The sequence below is a fragment of the Pinus tabuliformis genome, chromosome 9 (genome assembly GCF_031772625.1).
Source record: "Pinus tabuliformis cultivar Carrire ecotype Pingquan chromosome 9, CPIR1, whole genome shotgun sequence".
Classification (NCBI taxonomy): Eukaryota; Viridiplantae; Streptophyta; class Pinopsida; order Pinales; family Pinaceae; genus Pinus; species Pinus tabuliformis.
In genome coordinates this window covers 1,873,589,308-1,873,614,113 of record NC_142307.1, presented here as the reverse complement: position 1 = coordinate 1,873,614,113, position 24,806 = coordinate 1,873,589,308, and positions in this window count along the sequence as shown.

The following is a 24,806-nucleotide window of genomic DNA, read 5'->3' as shown; positions in this document are numbered from 1 at the left end:
TATACATTTCAAATTCCTTCGACATGTTTGAGTAAATTCATGACTCATATCGTCATTGTTGCTGGAAAAAAATCAAGTCATCAACATATACAAGAGTGACTAGAAATTTATCCTTGTCCATCTTCTTGTTGATATTACTTCTACCACCTCCTTTTTGAAACCTTTATGTTGTAGATAATGATCCATCTTGCGTACCAAGCTCTATGAGCTTGTTTCAATCCATATAATTACTTTTTAAACTTGCATACAAAGTCTTTTCCTTCTGCTCGATCAAACCCTAATGGTTTCTCCATGTAGACTTCTTCCTTTTGGTCACCATTCAAAAATGATGATTTCATGTCCATTTGGTAGACTTTGAACCCTTCTGACCAAGAAAATGCCAAAAAAATTCGTATAGCTTCTAATTGAGCTATCGGGGAAAAGGTTTCTTCAAAGTCAATTCCTTCAATTTGTGAGTATCCTTTACAAACAAGCCTTGCCTTATTTTTGATGATCTATCCATCTTCATTCATTTTTTTTTGAACACCCACTTGGTTCCAATAATATTTTTATATTTTTGACGAGGTACAAGTTCTCGTGTTTCATTCCTTTCAATTTGAAACATTTTTTCTTCCATAACATTCACCTAATGAGGGTCCTTACTAGCCTGAGCAAAGTTTTCTGGTTCTACCATGGATATAAAGGCAAGATCATCTTTTCTTGGTGTATTTATCATCTTTCTTCAGGTTTGCATTCCATCATCTACATTCCCAATAATATGTTCTTCTGGATGGTGTTTTTGAACAAATTTCACTTTTGATGGAGTTTGAGATGGTTCCTTTTGATTTTCTTGATCCTTTTCTTCCTTCGTTGTATCTTCTTCAGATTCTTCAAGAATAGAATCTTCTTCTCGTAATTCAATTTCCTTTTCTAGAAAGTACCTCATCAATATTTACATTAATGCTTTCTACTATATTTCATAGTTGATTATTGTAGCCTTTGTATGCTTTTCTCCTTGTAGAATATCCCAGAAATATTCCTTCATCAACACGAGAATCAAACTTTCTTGGTGAGTGATCATTGATCTTCATAAAGCATTTACTTCTAAAAAATCTAAAATACTTTAATGAAGTGGATCTTCCTTTCCATAATTCGTACAATTTTTTGTCATTATTTGGTCTTAGTTGGGCTCTATTCAAGGTATACACTTCCGTTGCAACTGCTTATCTCCAAAACTTGGCTTGCAAATCAGCTGCTAGTAACATTGTTCTTGTCGTTTCTTGCACAATTTGGTTTCTTCTTTCCAATACTCCATTTTTTTAGGATTTATAGCTATGGAAAGTTCTCTTTTGATTCCATGGATTTCATAAAAATCATTGAATTATTTTGAAGTAAATTCTCCTCCTCTATTTATTCTAAGACACTTGATTTTTAGTTCTTTTTAATTTTCCACAAGAGATTTGAAATTCTTAAAACATTAAAAAGCTTTGGATTTAAAATTTATAAATAATACCCACATCATTCTAGTATAGTCATATAAAAATAGAGAAAAGTACCTTTCATCTTGTAGTGTTGGAGTTTTGGTTGGTCCACATAAGTCTACATGTATGATCTCCAAAGGTTTTTGATGTTAAGAATTCCTTAGTCTTGAAGCAAGTTCTAATTTCATTCCATGTTGGCATGGGCCACACACAACCTATTCAAACTTTACAATTTTTAGAATGCCCCTCATTGCACTTGTTTTGATGATATTAACCAAGATGTCAAAGTTTAGATGTCCCAATCGCTTGTTCCATAACCATCTTTCATCTTCTCGACTCATATAACATTTTTCTTCTTGAAGTTTACTCAAAATGTATATGTTTGTGATTTCAAACTTCTGTGATTCATATAATTGTTGGAAGTGTATTTTGGAATAATCACATCATGATTTTTTTAGTCAATGTTTTGAACCAACTATTGTGGTTCATCCTTAGGACAAGGATGAAAACACAAGATCAGTCAATAGGTATAAATAGCATAAATTCCTCAGGTCCCAAAAGTCGTTGTTGGAAATTTAGTTAATAAATTAAATAATTTTAGTTTTAAGATGAACGTTAATGTATAGTTAGGTCAAGATACTATTCAAATTAGTTCGGAAATTATATTAATAAAATAAATAATAATACTACTTTTAAAGAGCAAGGAAAACTAGTTAAAGAAGAAAGGTATAAAATTAATACTTAATAAATAAATTGATAATAAATATATTACATAAGGGTAAATAAAATTAATAATAAACTTGGAAAGAAAAAGAAAAACTATTAAATAAATTGAATTAAATAAAATTACAAATGCAAATGAATAAAAATGAAATAAAATAAATAAATGAATAAAAAAAAATAAAAAAATTAATTAATTTTATAAACCTGTAAATCAAGTCGAAAGGGAAGTATATCTATATATATATATATCTATCTATCTATCTATCTATATATCTATCTATCTATCTATATATATATATATATATATATATATATATATATATATATATATATATCTATATATATATATCTATATATATATATATATATATATATATAAGGGATAAGTCATAATAAATAAAATAAATTGAATTAAAAGAAGGAAAATAGAAGAACTACAAAATAGAAAAGAGGAAAAGAATGGAAAGGATCAATCACAAACAAAACCAAAAGAATGAAAAACCTGAGCACCAAAAAAAAGGGAAAATTAAAATAATATTAAGAACCAAGAGGTAAATATGAAAGGGGAGAAACCCAGCTCCTACTTAATTTCTAACCATCATCCCTATTAATATTTCTCACATAATTTTCAATTTCAATGGCCTCCCGTATATTCCTATGGTGAAAGTGATTAACCCTAGCGATGACTTGGGAGTCGTCAATACAAACATGGTGCGTAGTTTTCTTTGCATTTTCAGCTATAGCTGAGGACCGAGAACGTCTGTGTTTGATGTCTGCACCATGCTCTTGAATACAAAGATTGATGGAGCAACCTGTTTCCCCAATGTATGGAATCACACAAGAGCAAGGGATGATTAAGTAAACCCATTTCATGTCTTTAGGGTCAATCGGGTCCTTAATAGACCTAAGGAGCTTCTGATGGTACAAAGGGGGTTAAAGGTAGCAAGCATCTTATGATTTTTAAGGATATGAGAAATCTTGTCAGTGGTCCCATGGATAAAAGAAAGTTTAACCATGGGAACATGACCATATGTATCATTTTTAACCTTGGGTCCCTTACTAGCTCTTTGAAATCCCTAAGACCTTGATGTTTTCTATAGCCATTCTTTTCAAAGACTTTCAGAAGATGAGATTTCTCCTCCTTGAGGTGACTGCCATCACAAATCCTTAAGGCCCAGGTGGCAAGAGTATTAAGAACTCCAAATTTCTGGGCTGGAAAATGGTGGGAGCTCGCATGAAGATATTGTTCCGTGTCATTTTTTTACAAAAAGCACGGTGTGACAAGGAGCCATCATCTAACCTACAGAGAAGAACATCGAGGAAAGGAAGGCACCCATCAACCTCAACCTCCATTTTGAATTTAATGGAGTCAGATTGAGAGTTCAGATGATCAAGAAAAAGGTCTAACTTATCTCGCCCAAGGGGCCACATGACACAAGTATCATTGACAAACATTTTCCAAATATTGGGTTGATAAGGAGCATAGGTCAAATGTTCAATCTCAAAATCCGCCATGAGTAAGTTAGCAATGACAGGGTAGAGAAGAGATCTCATTGCAACACCATATGTTTGTTCATAGAATTCACCTTGGAAGCTGAAAAAGGTAGAGTTAAGGCAAAGGCCCACTAACTTGGCAGTGTCATCATTAGTGATTCTCTTTATGACACTAATGGCCTCATTGATGGGGATCTTTGTATAAATGGAGACTACATTGAAGCTAACTAACAAGTCACCAGAAGTAAGCTTCAAACCCTTTAACTCATGAACAAAAGAAGTAGAGTCCTTAACGACGGATTTTGTGTGACCAACCAAAGTTTTGAGCTTTTGGGCAAGAAATTTAGCAAGAAAATAAGTAGGACCACCTATCATATTGATGATAGGTCTTAGAGGGGCCCCTTCCTTATGGATCTTGGGAAGACCATAAATCCTAGCGGTAAGAGGGTTACTTTCAATAAGCTTTTTTCTAAGCCACTTAAGAACAAGATTAGATTTTATAGCACAAATAACCTCTTTACAAAATTTTTAAAGGGGGCTCTTATTGATTTTTTTGTAACTCTAACTATTGTGAAGATTGTCCAAAATCTTGCTAATATAGTTGGCTTTATCTAAAATAATAGACATGAAGGCCTCAGGTCATTTCAAAGAGCTAGTAAGGAACCTAGGGTTAAAAAAAATACAGATGGTCCTGTTTCCATGGTTAAAATTACTTTATCCATGGGACCACTAAGAATATTGTTCATATCCTTGAAAATAATAAGATCCTTGCTACTTTTAACCCCCTTCATACGATTAGAAGGTCCCTTAGGTCTGTTACAGACTCGGTTGACCCTAATGACATGAAAGGGATTTATTCAATCCCTTTCTCTTGTAGGACTCCCTACATTGGGGAAATGGGTCCCTCCATCAATCTTCGTATTCAAGAGCATGATGTAGACATCATATACAAGTGTTACTAGTCCTGAGCTATAGCTGAGCATGTAAAGAAAACTATGCACCATGTCTTTGTTGAGGACTCCGAGGTCATCACTATGGTTAATCACTTTCACCATAGGAAGATATGGGAGGCCATTGAAATTGAAAAGAATGAGAGAAATATCAATAGGGATGATGGTTGGAAATTAAGTAGGAGTTGGGTTCCTGCCCTTTCATCTTGACCTGTTCGTTCTTAATATTATTTTAATTTTCCTTTTTGTTTTGGTGTTCAGTTTTTTCATTCGTTTGATTTTATTTGTGAGTGATCCTTTCCATTGTTTTCCTCTTTGCTATTTGTAGTTCTTTTATATTCTTTCTTTTTATTCAATTTATTTTATTTATTATGACTTATCCCTTAATAATATATTAGCAAGATGTTCCAACATTAATACAGGCTAATCTACAACAGATAATAAAATGGTGTTGAAGTAAAATGAAACTGTAATAAATGCTAATATACAATAGATATTAAGAAAATATACACATCAAAACACCAAACTAATGTGGTTCACCCCAGTGTAGGGTTAGGTCGACAAGAAATGTTGTTTTATATAATGAATCTTTGAAGAAAAAATAGTTCATGGCCTACGCACTAAGCTGCATGTAGTCTGCTCACAGAGTTGCAAACTCTTCTCCAAGGCTCTGTGCACTCAGCTGTAGAGCCTCTCCTTTGCCACCAAATTATAGATCACGATAATAATTCACCCATAACACTAATCTAGATAAAAAAATGATCATTCTCTTCTTATTATTTTACCCTTTAAATACCATTACATTGTAGGGTTACATCATCAAAATACCATGGTCCAAATACCATGGACTCCCTAAAATAAGCAACTATGGCCCCAAAACCATTGATCCCTTACAAAATCGCACGCTTTTACAAAAGGGAGGGGCTTCAACCCACCTTGAAGCCCTTACAATACCACACAATACATTTAATTCCTAAAAATATGCTCCACTACATGCTCAACTATGCGCTCTACCCCACAAAATGCAGAGTCTTTGCCAAAATCTAGGCCAAGTTGGGTTGCACCCAATAGGCCCCCAACACTCACATGTGACTTGTCCCAAGTCACTTATCCAATTTTCCTTTGATATTCTCTATAATGCTATTATAGGCACTATTGAACTGTTGTAAAATGTATGTGACCTGCTTCTCTTCATTGCGTACTTCCACCAACAATGCTTCTCTTGCCAGTCCCGTAGCCTTCTGCTTCACTACGTTCTCTCTCTGTCGAAACTCTTGAATTTGCTCATTCACTGCATGGGGTGATTGGAGATCCTCATCCTTCCATGGATGAGTTCTCTCTGTCAGAGACTTCTCTTCCTTCCTAAGCTCCTCTATCTCCTTCTGAAGGTCATTTCCCTCATTGACCTTTGCAGGCTTCTATGAGATTGGTAAGGTTCTCACAATTTCTTGAATCTCCTCCAACTATTGTTGCTTCTACTGAATATCCTCTTGTAGTCTCTGCACATTTAGATCTTCTTGCAATGAAGTCAAAATATGTAAGATCTAATCCAATAGCTTCCCATAATCTACCACTACTGTAGAGATGCCAACCATTACAGCCTTCAGGTTAGCCTCCCACTACTCTCACACTTCCTTTGGTGTGGTTGGTTGTAGCTTCATCTGTAGCTCGTTGATCTTCATCTCGTATGTAAATTACATGTTCGCAATTTTATCCTGTATCCTTTTACTGCAAGGTTGATCTTGACCACCTTGTCCTCCACTACTTCCTCTTCTTCAAAATCAATGTCTGGAACCTCGCGACATGTTGCTTCAAACACCTCCTTCAACTTCTACTATTTTTGTACTGCGTGATCCTTCTCTTGGCTCACCTAGTCAAGCTTCTACTTTAGCGGATCTCACCCTCTCTCTCCCTGAATGTTTAATTTTGAAGTGAGTTGTTCACGCCACTTCAGCTCATCTATGATCTCTAGATGCAACTTATGTAATCTTTGAAGTGGCATTGCTGTGATGTTAATCTTCACATACCTCCACTCTTTGGCTTGTTGATGTACCTCCGTAGAGTAAAACTGTAGGGCTATGATAGGTATTGGCACTATCCGTGCCCCAAGTGTAGGCTCTACTAGTCTTTCCTCTCCAAGCTTCTCCTCTGCCTACAATGACTGTCTGATTGTATGTGCCAATGTCTTTAGTTCTACAATGCGCTCCGCGATACTTGTTAGGAGTCTAGCATAGCGATCTTATATTCCATCATTCTGTAATTGCTTCTTGAATTCTATTCCCAATCTAGTCTAAGTCCCCATCATTGAGGACTAATGGCATTATGTCCTTTGTCTTGCCTGCCTTCTGGTTCTTTTTGCTTCTTGCAGCAGCTTCAACACGTGCCTTCCTCTTCTCTGTGACAACTAGGTCTATCTCTATCTTTTTAGACTCTCTGTTATGCTCATCACCTCAAGGAAGATCCTGGATACCCTCATCACATTTCTCCTCTTGTTCTAACTCTCTCTCATCCTTATCCTTCCCACTTTCTTCCCCTAGCCACGTCGTCTCCTCCCCTATCAAAGTATCCTCTATCTATGTCTCCAGTGTAGTGATCCACTCTGTGGGCCACTGTTGTATCTGCACTAGGATACATTCTTATGTAACTAAATATGGTAGGGGATGCCATGTCTTCCTTATGTCCCTGCAAGCCTATATGTAAATTCTATGGAAGTCAACCTTAAACTTCTCAACCGAGCTATACTACTCATATAGGCTCGGTGAAAGGTGAGAGTGCTAGTTCACCAACATGCATAAGTCCATATGGTATAAAATGAAAAACATTCTGTTATCCTGTGCTTGTGCTGGATCAGTGGTATACCCCAATGAGGCATATCACACGACTTCACAAAAAACTGAGGCTAGTAGAGGGAACTGGGAATCTTCCATCTCTCTCCATGCAAGCATCACAATTATCATAATTAACCATGCATAGTGAAATGAAGTACCTTTCTCCTGAGCCTCACAATAGTCATCTAGAAACTCTTGGCATAGATATGTGGCCTAGTTGTACTAAACCCCATTAGAGTACTACACAACTAATGAAACCACCAGTGTAGGGACTTCATTAGCACAACACTTCCTCATGATTTTTCCATCCAATATATGTCCTGCGAATTGAACTCCCTGGTCATTGATCAAGTTGATATCATAACCTCGCTTCCCTTTCTTTAGTCCAAACCTCTTCTTCATGTTGTCTTCTATGGCTATGTCCCAATCTTTCCCAACAAACTCTTCTATAGGGATAAACCCTTGATAAGGCAGTCTTATGATTCTCCATATTAACATTGGATTGGTAGGGATCCTCTTCCCCATCCATAGGCATCCATCATGCACTAGCACGATTAGTTGTCTCACATAAGATGTGCTTCCTAGACTTCTGCCAAAGTGCGACACTTTCAACATATTCAAGAAGCCTGACTACGCCAATCCAACCACCCACTACTATGGTTCTAACCTTCACACACCACTTTCAGGGTAATGCACTTGTTTTGATTACTTTTGTGGTGCGAACTGCATATATTTATTTCTATCGTTGAAATCAATCTACGTGAACTTCAACTGCGAATCTTTCCAAGGTTTTCTCCAATAAATCACATTGACTCTAGCAATAAAGGTGTGAACGTGCCATACTTTGCGTCCTTCGACTCTGTCACTAGTTTTGAATTTGGTTTTCTCGGTGGAATATATGGTGGGAGAGACAATAATATGTTTCCATTCGCACTCACTCTGCTTCTTCCTCGCTATCTCTCACATGTTCGAGCTCTTTCTATGTCTCAAAAAGTATCTTTTCTTATTTCTTCTTTGTTCTCTCCTTTTTGGTCATTTTCTTTCGCAAAGATCTCTACTGTGTGTGTCCAGGTTGTGGTGATGCTAGTACGAGCATATCATATGATGCTTCCATGACTCTGGCTAAGCCCTTCTCACTAAATAGACGAATAAAATCCTCAAACATCATACAATAGAAAAAATTTCTGCAACTTCTTCACAATAACACTATTGAAACTCTCAGGATAGAAAAATGCTAAATCTAAGCGAGACATGACTTTTTATAACAAATCTAAATTTCTAACCCCATGATTTGCTCAGATTGTGTTCATTAATTGCATATCTATCTCTAGATCTACTCAATCTATCCTCATAAATGCATCTTTCCATGTGTTTCAATGAAAACTTCCCTCTTTAACGGTCATATTTTCCTGGCGAAATTCGATGCATTACATATTGTATAGAGGAAACCCCTCTTATGTCGAGGCTCCTATGAACTTTGATATAATCCATACTATAGTGAAGTAACTTCCTACGTCGAAGCTCTCTCTACAACATAGTTTATAGTCGAGTTCCCACTTTCAACTACAGGTGGCACTAAGAATTTGCTCCTTTCTTCAAAGCGAAGCTTTAGGGGCAGGATTGTCCCTATAGAGCTTCAACTTGCTACCATTTAATCTTCCTTGAACCAATTATCCATTTAACTTCGCTAATTGAATTATGCCTCCATCAGTAATATGCCTTATAATGTATGGGCCCAACCTATGTATCTTGAATTTTCCTGGAAATTTTACAAACTTACTATCATAAAGGAGAACAAGGTCTCCTATTTGGAACTTCTTCTACTTAATATGTCTGTCATGCCAGGCCTTTTCTCTTGCTTTATGTACCTGCTGATGGAATCCTGATATAAATCTATCTTCCTCCAAAGAAAGAAACTATGACATTATTTACTCCATTATATTAGGGTCTACCATACTTGTAAAAGATGCAATCCTCAAGCTAGGAATGATGTACTCCATGCACATCACAAATTCTTGCCCATAAACTAACCTGAAGGGTGTCTGACCTATCAAATTTTAACATGTGTTCCTATAAGCCCATAACACTGTTGAAATTCTAAGGTCATAGTCACCTCTATTTACATTGCATACCTTAGTAAGTACATTCTCCAAAATCTTATTAAATGCTTCTACTATTCCATTGGCTTGAGAGTGACAAGGGGTAATCTTCTGATGATAAACATGGAACTCCTTAGTCAATGCTCCAATAGTTTTATTTAGGAAGTATGAACCTTGGTCACTCATCAAAATGTTCGGACATCTAAATCTAGACAATATGTACTCAAAAATAAACTTTGTAGTAGTCTCTGCGTTGCAGTCCCTTATTGGTTATGCTTCAACCCATCTTGTCAAGTAGCCATTCATTGTAATTATGTACCTTGCACCAGTCATCCTTCCAAGCGGGTTGATGGGTCCAACAAAATAAATGGCCCACTTATCAAAGGCCTGGAATGTAACTTGTGGTACCAATGACATCTCATCTCTTCTAGAAGGCTTCCCTATTCTTTGACACACATCACATGTGTGACAATGCTCCTTCTCATCTTTATGTAGTGTAGGCCACCACAATCCCACTCTCAAAATATTATGTGCAGTAGCTTTTCCTACATAGTGTCCACCAGTTGCGCCCCCATGAGCCTCTGCTAGAATCATATGTCTTTCATGTTCAAGAACATATCTGTGCAGTATCTCATATGGTCCCATCTTATACAACTATCCTACTATTAATGAAAAGTCAACTGTCTTAATGACTAATTCTTTCTTTTGTTGTGTAGTGTACTCTGAAGGATCCATTCATCTGGTCAAAAACTAAATGATATTTGTGAAATTGTCATCTGCCAGTTTGATTGAAAATACTTATGCATCAAGGATATTATCCTCTATGCTAGTTGGTTCTTTCCTTGTTTCTAGTCTTGATAGATGGTCATGTCCTGCATTCAGTCTCCCTGGTTTAACAATGATCTCAAAGTCATATTCCTGAAACAATAGTAACCATCTACAAATGTTTCCTCCTAAGACAGTCTTATTAACCAGACACTTCAATGCAAAATGATATGTAAACATTTTAAAGTGTGACCTGAGAAAACAATGTCTAAACTTTTGGAAAGCATACAACATGGATAGTTCTTCCCTTTTTGTAGTGGTGTAATTATTTTCTTCTTTAGATAAATTGAAAAATCTATAGGATGATCAATCTCTCCTACACCATGTTGTGCTAGTACCACTCCCAAATATATACAAGAGGCATCCACATGAACATGGAATTCCTTATTCCAATCAGGGAACACTAGTATAGGTGCAACTACCATTTTTTCTTTAAATATGTTGAGGCTCTTCTGACACTATTCATTCCATTGAAAATTTACATCTTCAACATTTTCTCCATAGGAGAAATGATCTAAGCATACCCTTTGATGAAATTCCTGTAATACCCAGTATGTCCCAACGTAGTGTTAAGTTGTCTTACTATCTTAGGTGGAGGCAAGTTCACAATTCTAGAAATCTTAGCAAGGCCCTCCATTAGTCCTTTCTTACAAACAATATGTCCCAACAATATGCTGAAAGGTACAAAAAATATGAACTTATTTAGGTTCAAAGAGATTTGATATTGTCTACATGTGTCGAGCATAAATCTTAAACTTCCAATATGTTTTCTCAACAATCCAAATACTGTCCAATCATCAAAATAGACCTCTAAAACGTTATGGATGTATTCCTTAAAAGCTGTGACCACTACCCTAGAAAATATAGCAAGGACATTTTTTAATCCAAAAGGCATTACTATGTATTGATATGAGCCCCATTCTATAGAAAATGTGGTCTTATGATGATCTTCAAGTGAAATTCTAATCTGATGATAACCCGAGAATCCATCTGTAAATGAGTAAGCTTCTTGACCTCCTATATTGTCTAACACTTCATCTATGAAAGGAGTAGGGAAGGGATCGTGCAAACATGCATCATTTAACTTTCTTAGATCAACACAGATCCTAATTTATCCTTGAGTCTTATTCTCTTGCACCACCATAGGACTCAGCCATTCTAATTCTTCTACATGTTCAATACTTTTTATTGCTATCATCTTATCAAGCTCTACTTTTAGTTTCGCCTTATACTTTGGTTTCATCTTGTAAGGTCTTTACTTGATCAGCTTCGCATCAAGCTTAAGTGGAATATTCATGACTCCTAGATCTCCTATTATACCCTTCATCTATGAAAACTTGGTGGGAAACAATTCTTGATATTCATGAAGTAATTTTGTAACTTTACTGACTATCTCTTCATCCCAGTAGTCTCCTATTGTTGCAAACTTGGGTTCCTTCTCTGATCCTATGTTCACCTTCTTGGTCTTTAGTGGTTTCGTTATGTCTGGTATCTCTATCTCAGGTCCAGTTACTTCACGGTATCATTCTGAATCTACTATGTTGATGTTGTGAGGATATTATTCTTCATATGCAGTAAGGTTATAACACTCCAATGCATTTTCTATCTGTGAACCAAATCAAGTTGCTGCTATGTCAGTGGAGTTACATTCTAAAAGATCATTTCATTGACTGTTTTAAGGGCCAAATATATGTATGGGAAATAATCCTCAAAGTTGAATGTTAATATGAAGCTATCAACCATGTATGCCCAGTTCATGTTACCACATCGAAGCTCAATTTATAGGTAATAATTCTTAGGGATTGTCTCTAATGTATTAATGAATCCATTTATCCATTCTTGCTGTGGAATCTCCTTACATACTGTAGTGCATAGATGGATATTTTATCTCCATCTCTGTATCTGTCTGTCCAAACCTTATCCCCACCAGTCTTCAACATTCCTGCCAACCTTCTATATTCTTCTTGTGTGCATTCCACCATCTAGCTGGGGTAGCTTTTAGGGCTATATCCAAGGCTGGAAACCTTTGATTTTATGGAACTTTTTCTTCATAATAATTAAGAAAAGTATTTACATCACCTAAGCCATCATAAGAAGGCAGGTTACATACCTCATATATCATACACCGAATTGATTTGGTAATTCTTGCACAACGCCTTATGGATACTTCATGCAACCTATTCTGCCAGTTCTCCAACTCTTCTTCTGAGTCTGAGGTACAAGAACTATCACACTCCCAACTCAAATTTCACGTTACAGTAGGGTTAACAAAATCTTGTTCCTTTGCTGTCATTTGATAGATATTGTCTATGTCAGCTATGAGATATTCCTCTTTGACTGGTTCTGTATATCTTACTCCTTCTAATGGATCCAAGGGAACAATTACTCTCATATTATTTCCTTCAAATATCATTTGTCCCTTCCTTAGGTTAATTATGGCCATATTTCCAAATTCCTAGTCAATTCCAAGCAATGTAGGATAAGGGTTACTGTCATCGACGATCTCTATTATTTCAAAATCAGCAGTAGTGAGAACTCCAATATCCACTATGACACTTGGTAGTCTTCCTAGAGGAACGATCTTTTGTTGATTTGTAATCCTTAACTGAATAGGTGACCACTATAGCTTCAGCTTACCCATTAATTTCCATGTCTCCCTCGTCAAGAAATTAGCATCAGATCCCAAATCTAGAATAATTTTATCCATATGATATTCTCCTATCTGCGCACTAAGCCTCATATCTCTTTCGGTTCTCTTCCATCGATGCAAATTATTGACTGTGCACATCTCACTTTGTGGTGTTTCTTTGGATGCACAAGAATCTATCAACTCCTGAAAGCCTTCTACTACCTTTTCATTTCTTAACCATTTCATACAAGTCTACAGAAAACAACTTAAAATACCTAGTTGATTTGGTTAATCTTGGTCTTGTGTCAGAGCTCAATCTTGCATTAGATCTTGGTTTTGTATCCAAGATGATGACACGTTGCAGTTAATTTTCTAATTAGGCTTTGGCTGTGCACTAAAGTTCGAAGCTCCATCATCCATAAAACTGATTTTCTTCCGTAAATGCTTCTTTTTATTTTTGAATATCAAAAACATGAACTTTCTCAGTAGTATTTCTGACCCATGCACTTTCAGATTCTTTCTTTTCACCCACTTTATCACTACTAGTTGCAACTCCACTTCTAGTGAATATACTAATTTGAGGTTCCTCGGTCCTCCTTTCAGCAGTCATCATTTGAATATTCTGTGTCAGTTGTTGATTCCTTTTTCTTGCACCTTCACCATAAGTGTAGGACATTCTTCAATTACATGGTCAAAGGATTTACAATACTTACATGTCGTTGTGGGGTTATGGAAGTCTCCCGCAAAATGACATGGTTGACCATAGTTATAGAAAATGATCTGTCCACATCCTCAACCAACTCCACCACCTCAAACTCTTCCTTGGTAATCTCCTCAACCACTACACTATTCATGTTTCTCATGTCCATGCTATTATACTTGCATTTTATAAGAGTCAGCATCACGCTCCATTATTAGTTCATAAGCCCAACAATTATTCTCATCATGTCCCACCGATTTACAAAATTTGAAATATATATTCCTTGGGTTATGTACATATTTTTGAAACAAGTAAAAATCTTTTGAATGATGTTGGCCTCTACTCTTACATATTTCGCACCACAGGATGGATCATGCATTCAAGGGATTCAGTGCCGTACCAACCATGTAATGGCTAAAAATATGGCACTATTCTTTAGAATGACCCTCTGATATGCACTTCGTACACCATATTTATTCTCTACCTTATTTGATTTTCTTGATGTCTTGTATATGTAGGGTTAGGTTCATGAGCTGATTCTAAATCTGTTGCATGCCCGCATTAGTATCTCGTATAGGAAAAGCTTCCAATTTCATCATAATCTGTAGAGATTTAGGTTGACTTCCTATATTTTGTTGCATCAATGAAAATATGATATGCAGTAGCAACACAGTTATAAACCATTCTTGATGTTGCCGTGAAGCTATGTTGAATCTTACTTGATCCAATAACACCTTAAATATCTGGTCAAACTCCCAAACAGATTTAGTAGGTTTATGTTTGATCTCTTTCAACTTGATGATGGATTACGAATCAGACTTAGAATTCTTAAACTCTCTTATCAATGCTATTTTAATATTTGCAAACGTTTTGTTCTGATTATTTGAATACTTCATATACCATGTCAATGCTTTATCTCAAAGCATTGAAATGAGCTCTTTTTTCTTTATATTCTCATCATTTATCTACATTGATGTCTATACAACTTCACATAAAAACCAAAATTGTTTCGGATCTTCCAATCTAGTTCATTTTGAAACAAGTAGGTTAATATCGCCAGCCATACTTCTTCTTGGAGGGGGAGGGGGATGAGTAAGGGGAGAGGGATGGATGGTAAGAGGGGTAGGGGGAGGGGGAAAGGAAAAGACACCCTGGCTATTAATGGATTGTGTCTTCTGAAAACTCTCAAGATGGGAACGTGAATACTTCAAAGTTACCTAGGGGTTATCAGGGTGGATTTATTCTCTTTCACTTTTAATCCACTCAAAAGAGGACTATAATCAGTCTCTACAAAGGTCTTCACGTCTTTCCCATAAGATCTCTTTCTAGTATCTACTATGTATCTCTTTCCACTTTGTGTTACTCCAATATCTTGCTCAGATTTATTCTCTCTCCTTCCAAACATAAGTAAACTAGCAATCTGATTGCATCCATAAAACTCCATTTTCACACAAAACAACTTAATCCAAAGTTTTAGAGGTTTTCAATATTTACCTCGTGGTCCTTTGAAGAATCATCATTCCTCTTTGCTATAGGACACAATCGAGTCTACAAAAAACTCAATAATGAATCCTCCCAAGATGATATCAATCTAGAAATTGACAACCCATGAAATCCTATTATTAGTGCTCTTGAATCGTTGTATCAGTTCAAGAGTCCACACTGTAGGTTCTTAACCCTTAAAAAAATTCTTCCTTTCAGTCAACATTGATATCCACTCATACAACTCAATATGAAAAGAAATGAATAAAGATCGTATTGATTTATAAAAATATACTTCTGTAACCAAAATTCAGATGTCAGGCAGGGGTTTCTGTTTTCTTGATTTGCAAATTTTTTCTCTTTCAGGTCTATCTAGTATTGAATCTCCTTCCTTGACAGGAACAACATCCACATATCTATCAAATAGATCTTGGTCCCAACAACAAAACCATTTGTTGGCTTGATTTGGGCTGACCCAGGTACAACCTATATTGCGCACAAACACAACCCTTGATCACTGGCCCTTTCAGTAACGACCTACAAGGAGATCATAGTCTCACCCAAAGTGACTATGGGAGGATGCAGAACCAAGTTTTTGCATCCTTGAAGGATTATGATATGTGTTATTATTATGTTATCTTATTCTTACCATTTATAGATCACTTCTTTGCATTAGATTAATCACATAATTATGCCATATAAAACCATAAACCATCATTGTGCTGAAGCAAAATGCAACTGTAATAACTGCTACTCTACAACAAATAATAAGAAAATATACACATCAAAACACCAAATTAACATGGTTCACTCCACTCTAGGGCCACGTCCACAAGAACTGTTGCTTAACATAATTAATCTTTGAAAAAAATTTAGTTCTTGGCCTGTGCACTAAGCTGTAGGTTGTTTGCGCACTCAGATGTAGACTCTTCTCCAGGCCTCTACACACTTAGCGGCAGAGCCTCTCCTTTGCTACCAAATTACAGGTCATGATAATAATTCACCCATAAGACTGGTCTAAATCAAAATATATCATTCAATTCTTATTATTTTACCCTATATATACTAATACATTAAATGGTTACATCATCAAAATACCATGGTCCAAATACCATGGACTCCCTAAAACAAGCAACTATGGCCCCAAAACCATTGATCTCTTACGAAATCATGCAGTTTTACAAAAAGCAGTGGCTTCAAACCACCTCGAAGCCCTTATGACACCACATGGTATATTTAATTCCTCAAAATGCACTCCACTGCACAATCCACAGCGCACTCCATTGCATTCTCCACAGCACGCTCCTCCCCACAAAACGTAGAGTCTTCGCCAAAATCTAGGCCAAGTTGGGTTGTGTACAATACTAGGCCAAAGGATCAAATGAATTATAGGTCTTGGTTTGAACTTGTTCTTTTGAGCTAAGTGGCTTGCTTTGATAATTAGCCCCATATCTCCTTGAGCTATTATCCTTATAAGCCTTGCAATGTTTACCTTGATGACCACAATTTTTACAGTAGAAACAACCACCAAGAAATATAATTTGATACCTGTTAAAATAGCCTTGACTTGATGTAACATTCTTTCCTGGAGATAGATTTCCTTTATTCCTTGGGTTGTTGTAAGTGGATCTTTAGTCTTGGTGGAACGACTTCTCCTCTTTTGGATGATTGCAAATGGTATCAGCATAGCTTCTTTGGATTTGTTCATTGGAATTCTTTTTTGAACTTGATGGTTCACCTTTAAAACTGATTCTAGTCTTATCATGTTGTGGTCTTTGAGTATTAAGGATGTTATCAAGAGTTTGAGAGCTCTGCCATATCTTATTAACCTAATTCAACTCTTTCTTTAGAGAGACAATTTCAGCTTCATGTTTCTCACATATCTCCCCTTTCTTTTAGTTTGTTGTTCAAAAGTTCTTCATTCCTTTTTTCTTATTCCTTTTCTATTTTGAGAGAAATGAAATTCTTCCTTAATTTATTATTTTCTTCAATATCACTCATTAGCAATTCATCTACATTCCATTCATATTATTTTTTTGAATCATCATCATTTGTAAATTCCATGAACAATAATTCACTGCTTCTAGCATAGTCATTTTCTTCATCAGATTCATCATTATCCCTTTTGAGTTGAAAGGTGTTTTTTATTTGTAATCAAGAATTCTTCTTCATAGTTGTTTGGAGAAGAAATTCTTCTTATTCGACCCTTTCTTCTTGAATATCATATTTTTCTATTCATCTTCATCATCGCTATCATGTTTATGAGGACACTTTGCAGCGTAATGTCCTATTCTACGACACTTAAAACAAATGAGAGGATACTTACCTTTTAGTTTGGACCCTTAGTTTTTTCATGAATTGTGCTAGTTCTGTTTCAGTATCAGAATCATCACTGCTACAATTTTTTCTTTTATTCAATGTTCTTGATGCCTTGAATGCTGCTTCCTTAGATTTTGGCATTCCTTTTCTCATTTCATATGCAATGAGAATCCCATGAAGTTCATCCATGTTTAGGTCATCCAACTCCTTCATTTCTTCTATAGAATTGAATTTTGAATCAAACCATTCTAGAAGTGATCTCAAAACTTATTGGACAATTGTGATTTCTTAAATGGTTTCAGCGATACCTTTGAGTGAGTTGACAACTTCATCCACTCGGAGGAAAAATGCTGCAATTTCTTCTTCGTCATCCATTTTAAGACTCTAAAATTGTCATCTATAAGTTTGTAGTTTTTCCTTCTTGACCTTGGAGTCTCCATCATAGATAGCAATAAACTCGTCCCACATTTCCTTCGTAGATTCACAGTTCATAGATTTTGTAAATTCTAAATCAGAAATTCCACTTGTTATGGAATTTAGTGCTTTGGAATTTTCTATATAATTTTTTATCCCATCCTAATCTGTTGGTGGAGAAGATGGGACTTTATACCCATCTTGAACTGATTGACAAACTTTTGGTCCAAGATACATTAAATAAAATGTCATCTTGGTTTCCAAAAGGAAAAATTTGTTCCATCAAATTGAGGGATTTTTCCTGAATCCTTACTGGTCATTGTGACGAAGAATCCTTCTCCTAGTTATTAAGATGATTATGAAGAGGCTAGCTCTGATACCAATTCTTGAAATACTGAAGGGTGAGTGGGGGGGGTGTTGAATTGGTATTTATTTCAATTTTTATAGTTAATGCCAATTAAGATTATTCACAATTACAATAAGAAAATAAATAATACGAATTTTATTAGGAACAAATGAGGAGACCTATCACCTTTTTACAATAATTTGAGTAGAATAATGTTGAGGGCACAACCTTTCAATTCACCAGGTTCCAACCTATTTCCAAGCTCCAAATTGGGCTATGAGGCTCCAACCTTGTTTCTAGAGGCTCCAACCCCTAGGGCAACAACCCTTAAATTTTTAACAACAAAATGTATAAATAACTTACTTAGATTTCTCCATAGTTTTCTTCAAATGTAGTTCAAGAATGTGCTTCAAATGATGAATTTAATTTTCTTTAGAGATGTTAATGGCCTGCTTCAAATGATGTAGTAATTTGAATCCAAGTCTTCTCCTTAATACAATATTTCAACACTTAATCCAAGCTTCAAAAACTGAGCCTCAAGTGACTGTAAAAATACGAGGGTATAAGTTTCCACACGTATGAAAGGATAGGTGACAATGAGCTACTACAGGTGGAAAAAATTCAAATGATACTACAATCACAAATCTGAGCTAGTACATACTCCAAATGATAGTCCACTGTAATCACAAATCTGAGGTGTAAGGTTGTTGTTGCTATGAAATCCGAGGTATGGAGTATAGTCTCAACAGGTCCGAGGTATAAAGTTGTTGTAGCTCTGAAATCTGAGGTATAGTGCAATTCTTCCACATTCAAGATTGTTCTCTGTACCAAAAACCAAATTGTAATAGATGATTGTCCCTCCTTAGCTGATTAGACCGAGTTTCTAAACTAGATTAGTGAGTCTAGACCCTTCACAAGATTATTGCTAGTCTAAGGTGTAGTACAACTTGAGATCCTAACAAACACATATCCGAGGTGTAGTATAAATCTCCATAGATGAATGTTGCCAAAATATTTTTTCAACCCTAAAACTAGATCACCAATTCCATAGGTGTATGACTGAGCCTCCACAGGTGTATTTCCACTCCATAGAATTAACCCAAAATTTTCATGACCTTCATAGTTCACGAGATGTGAACTCACCCTTTTGTCTTATCTCTGTGTTTCTCTTCACCAAGTTGATTATGAAAATGAAGAGTCTGAACTTCTATTTATACAAATTTTGACTTTTAAATGAAGGGACACATCTCTTGGTGGGGAATCTGACTTATACAATTAGGCTTCGCTCGGCTAGGCCCTAGGGTATATTATATCATCTTAAAAAAATAATTTTCTCACATATTAAGAAGAGTTAGAGGATGAGTAAGGGCTTGTTTGAAAGGGGAAAATTTCCTCTATAAGATGGTGAAAAAATTATTTTAAGATGATGTCTCAAAATGTTAATAAAAATATTTTTCTTTATGACTGTTCTAGAATTGTAGTACAGACCTTGGGGTTTTAGGATTCTTCATGCATAAAGTCATTGGGACTAGGATAATGGTTAGGGAATATTCAATAGGGTTCTAAGAGTGACCTTCAACAATAATCCATGTCATCATTATCTTCATCAGTTCTCATATTGACATCAATGAAAATTATTGACCAACACAACGCTTGATAAGGGGAGCAAGACGTGAGCCCAAAATTAGGATCAAACAATGGTTAGGACCTAATTGGTTTACATAGAGACTAAAACCAAGAAATGAACATAGAGATCAATATTTAAGATATGATTAAGTTTAATACCTTACCGAGCTTAGAATTGAGGAACATTTTATTTTTTTGACTTTTCTCATTTATGTTTTGATCAATATTTTTTAATGAATTTTCACTTCATTCCTAATTTGTGCAACAATATTTTTTAGTGAATTTTCACATCATTGTTAAGATTTGTGCAATAAGTTTCAACCAAGGAATTATTTTTTAGTCATATTTTGGGAGGAAAATAATAGGGAAACTCTGGACCATTGAGTTGCTTAGTGACTAGAAGATATTGTTCATGTGGTAAGACATGTGACATGGGATCAACTAAGGACCTTATTCAATAGTGTTTCTGTGAAGTTACCTCATCCTAAGACAATCCGAAATCCTAATAAACTTTGGTTGGAGGCTCCTGTAATGGTTTAGATGGTTGATTCTCACATTCTAAAACCATGTAGCAGATTTGACCTCTAAGTAGGTGATTCATGGACCCTTGATGTAGAACTGAGCTCATGAATCATACAATTCATGGATTCATGTAGCAGATTTGATCTCGTGAAGTAGTTGCAGACTTTCTATGGTAGAGTAGGTGGTGTATGAAGGTCCCAGTTCATGGCTATTGAAATAACCAAGGGAAGGAATTTAATATGCACTTGAGATCATGAACTCAAGTAGGGTTTTAAAAATATGACAGAATCAAGAATTCTAGTTACAATATCAACATATTATATTTTGACTTGGAATTATATTGTGTTGATTTATGCCCTGTTATTGTGAAGCGTTGATAGACAATGCATTATTTTATTTGGTTTACTGTATTATGGACTCAAGGATTGAATTGATTACGTGTCATATCTCATTTTCCAGTTTGTTTCATCATTAAAAGGGTTGAATGAAGATTCTATTAATTTCATTGTATTATTATGTATTTGAAAAAGTTTTGTGAAACCCTAGTATCCTTGTGAAAAACATTTCCCTAGATTTTTACAAAACAATAATCTTTAAGAGCAAATTTAGCACATTATTGGAATTAAATTTCTCCTGGTAGATAAAGAAAATTCCCTAACATGAAATTTATGTACTTGGCCTTCAAATCATCCACTAATTCTCCAAAAGAGTTGCTTCCACCAATTTCAAGGTCTCACCTGATAGATACTAGTCCTTTGTATTGACATTGGCTAGAAAGGAAGAAATATTATTTTTTGTTAACTGAGAGGAAAGATCCTTGGCAACTATGACAGGATCAAGAGATACTGGAACTGACTCATATGAAAGTACTAAGTTTCCATTTTGGTAGTGTTGTAGCAGCTACAATACCTTCCAAAATTTTGGCTTGCACGTAAATTTTGGAGCCTTCCTTGGTCTTTCCCTTTATTATTGCAAGCACTCGAGCTCATTTCATGAGCTTCCTTAGAGTCTTTTCACCCTTTTTGCTAGTTTTATCCACTGTCATCTTTTGGCATGTTGGAGTGTTTCATCATGTGTGTGGTCCTTTTCTGGTGAGTTTGAAGGTTTGTATTTGTGTGTTCGAGTTGTCCTAGCTATGTAAACATTGGTCACCCTCATAAACAAAGTTTCCAGCATTGTCACACAAGTGTCGTTATGTTCTTCCTAGGGTCTATCTTTTCTTTTCTATATAATACTACCTAAGCACCCATGGGGAATTTTAATTGGTGACCTATCGCAAGGAGTGCCTTAATAGTGCACCCATTCAACGTCAATCCAAAGCCCCGTGGGCTTTCTTAGGGTCTATCTTAAGTGTCACACTTGTCGCTTTTTGTTTTAGAAAAAATCACAAAGGGTAATGATTTGTCTTATTGTTCTGGTGGTCTATGTTGTCGCATCGTCGAAATATGATAAGTGTGTGATCAAAATTTCAAGTTCCTCACAAGTGCAATTACCTCCCACAATTATCCTTTTTCTGAAAATCCTCCCGATCGTGAAACTCTCTTTCGCCAGACCCTGAATAAACTATGCATTATGAAGTCTCAACCTTCAGTAAAGCAACCTTACTGCCTGGAACTGTACAGTGCATAATCAAAGTCCTCTAGGGTAGTTCCACTAGGTAATTCGAGAGCTGAGCAGACTGCGTTTTTCCACAGAATTGCGTAGTAGCTTCTTTAAGCCTAACCTGAACTGCACATTTCGTAAGATTAGTCATCAAGTTTCCTCCCTATCTGCTAGAACCCTGCAATACATAAATACCCAAGCTTGGCTTGCCTCCCAGAATTGTGCATAACTATCTCTCAGTGTCCTCCCCCAGCCAAGACTCATTGATCCAAAAAAATACGTAGATCTATCCTCCCAGGTCCCTTTTCTGCCCAATCCCACCTTGCATCTATAAGCTACACAAACCTGCCTCCTAAGGTCCCACCTTGCAACAACCACTCATGATCTCAACTGCACAATCCTATCTCCCATTGGCTTTGCACAATTTTTCCTTGCAGTGAAGTCTTTGCTAAAGAGTTCCTTTGCCAAGCCTGAGTTGTGCTCTGCACAGTCTCAGTAACTAGTCTCCCTCCATGTCACCTAGAACAATGCAATGTGAAGTTACTGGGCCCTCTTTCCTAGCTTGTTACCTATCCTGAGCCTAGTCCATGGATAAAAATGCATCATCTTAGACTAGGAATTTTTTGGATTTGATGTTGTCATAGACAAAAAGTTAATTGCAAGAAAATGTACACTATTATATCATGGCGAGACAATGAAGGAGATGAAGAAGGAGTGAACATTCTAGAAGACTCACTTACAACTAGATGGACAAAGAAGATTATCAAGTAGAAGCAAAGGGAGCACATGCATGCAACCACCTCTCAAGACCAAATATCATTGAAGACTCCACATCGTCAACCTATGTAGAGGAGAAGAGAGAGCACATCCAATAACACATATATCACTCAACAACAATAACGGCTTGACATTGACACCTCAGAAAGCTAGTTCATGTCAGCAGTGTCATGTCAAGTTGTGTCATGAGTTTTCAAAGGCCGTATCACTATTATGGGTCATATCTATTGTAAATCCAATGTAATGTAAAGTGGAAGTCTAATGGACACAGATGAATATGAAGAGTCGTGTCATTTGAAAATTCATAGGAAGTTGAACAATGATGAGGCTAGTCCAAGAGTCACAAGGGTCAAGCATCACCCTTGGTTATATATAATCCCTCATTGTATGAGAAAGGGATTTTCAGCTTAGCTCCTCCCACAAAGCATAGATAGTTTCAGTGAGTTATTTGAGGAGAAAGGAGTGGCTCGAATGTCCCACTACTGAGGCTAGTGATGTATGATGTAAATATGTGTCTTGAAACTTTTTCTTAATACAGAAGCCTATTTAGGCCAAAACGTTTCCATGCATGACTTGTAGATGTTTGTAAGACTATTCTTTGAGAATTTGTAATTCATGTTTGTTTCACATGTATTAAGATAGTTGAACTATTTTAGTTGTTCTAGTGCTTACCTTGTTGGGAATGTGTTGTATTGGTTATCAAACCTATCTTATCCTTGTGGACTACTCTGCATGATACTAGACAAACATTTCTTACTTATTGGTTATAATTATTGTCACGTCTGTTGTGGACTATTCTTCTGGATGGTGGACGAATCTTTCCCTATACTTTGATTTTAACAACTGCCACATTCGCTGTGGATTATTCTGCTCGATGTTGGATAGACCTTCTTGGTTCGCGTGTGTCTCTTCTTGGGTGGTACTATTACCTCTCACTTAGAGGCCCACTATTTTCCCCCTTTTGCAGTAAGATAACCTAGACATAGTTACATTGCACAGTCACCAACACACTCACCTTGCTTTTCGAAGGTACTAGTGTAATACTCTCATGTGCTAAACACCAAGAGTCGACGAAAATATCTAAGTATATGGAAACTGGGCCATCATACCAGATGGGAAATCTACACCAAATGGTGTGAGGTCTAATTGGGACCTCATATCAGAGATATCCCTTGAATGTTGGCAGATCCAACACCGTCAACAGGTAGCCAACCAAAAAGTGATAGGAAACTTAACTAGGCATGAGTTTATATATAGAAGGAATAATTCCTGAGCTGTCAGCAACAAGCATGATTATAGAAGATGGAAGTTTGAAAAGGTTTGGTGCTTTAGAATCTTCACTTTTAAAAATTTGTTTCTATTCCATCAGGACCAGAAGCAACACCTTCGCCATTTGAAACCAAGGCTTTATGTAGAGTTGGGAAACTTTGTACTATCTTTTCTAATGCAAATAAAAAAGCTATGGATTCTCCATGTACAATAAGCCATGCAAGTGGGGGAAGGGCACTGTGTGTAGATATTGCTAGTGCAGTTGCAACTTTTAGTACTCCCTTCAAGGTAGAAGTATCTGAGAAATATTTTCCACATAGGATCAAGGCTGATTGTTCATAGTCTACTGCAATAAACTCACTAGTTTCATTTGGCCCAAGCCCAACATACAAACCATGCCTCATAGGGGCTTCACTGAATGAACCCGTGACATAGCATGCGCATTCATGGCATACTAAACACTACACTTAATTTGAATACATATTGGAAAATACCTCTAAAAATCACTTTATTTAACCCCTTACCAATATAAACCCAATACACATTCCCAGTTTAATAAACCCCTACTTTCACTAGATATTGTAGGTATACAATTTTTCATTAACATTTTTTATACCCCTTTATTATTTTTCATTAACTTTGAGCTCCATTTTTAATATGAAAAATATAAAAAACCCTTACCCCCTATTATATGCTCAATATATTATGTATTTGTTTCATCAATATATATCCTCCAATATG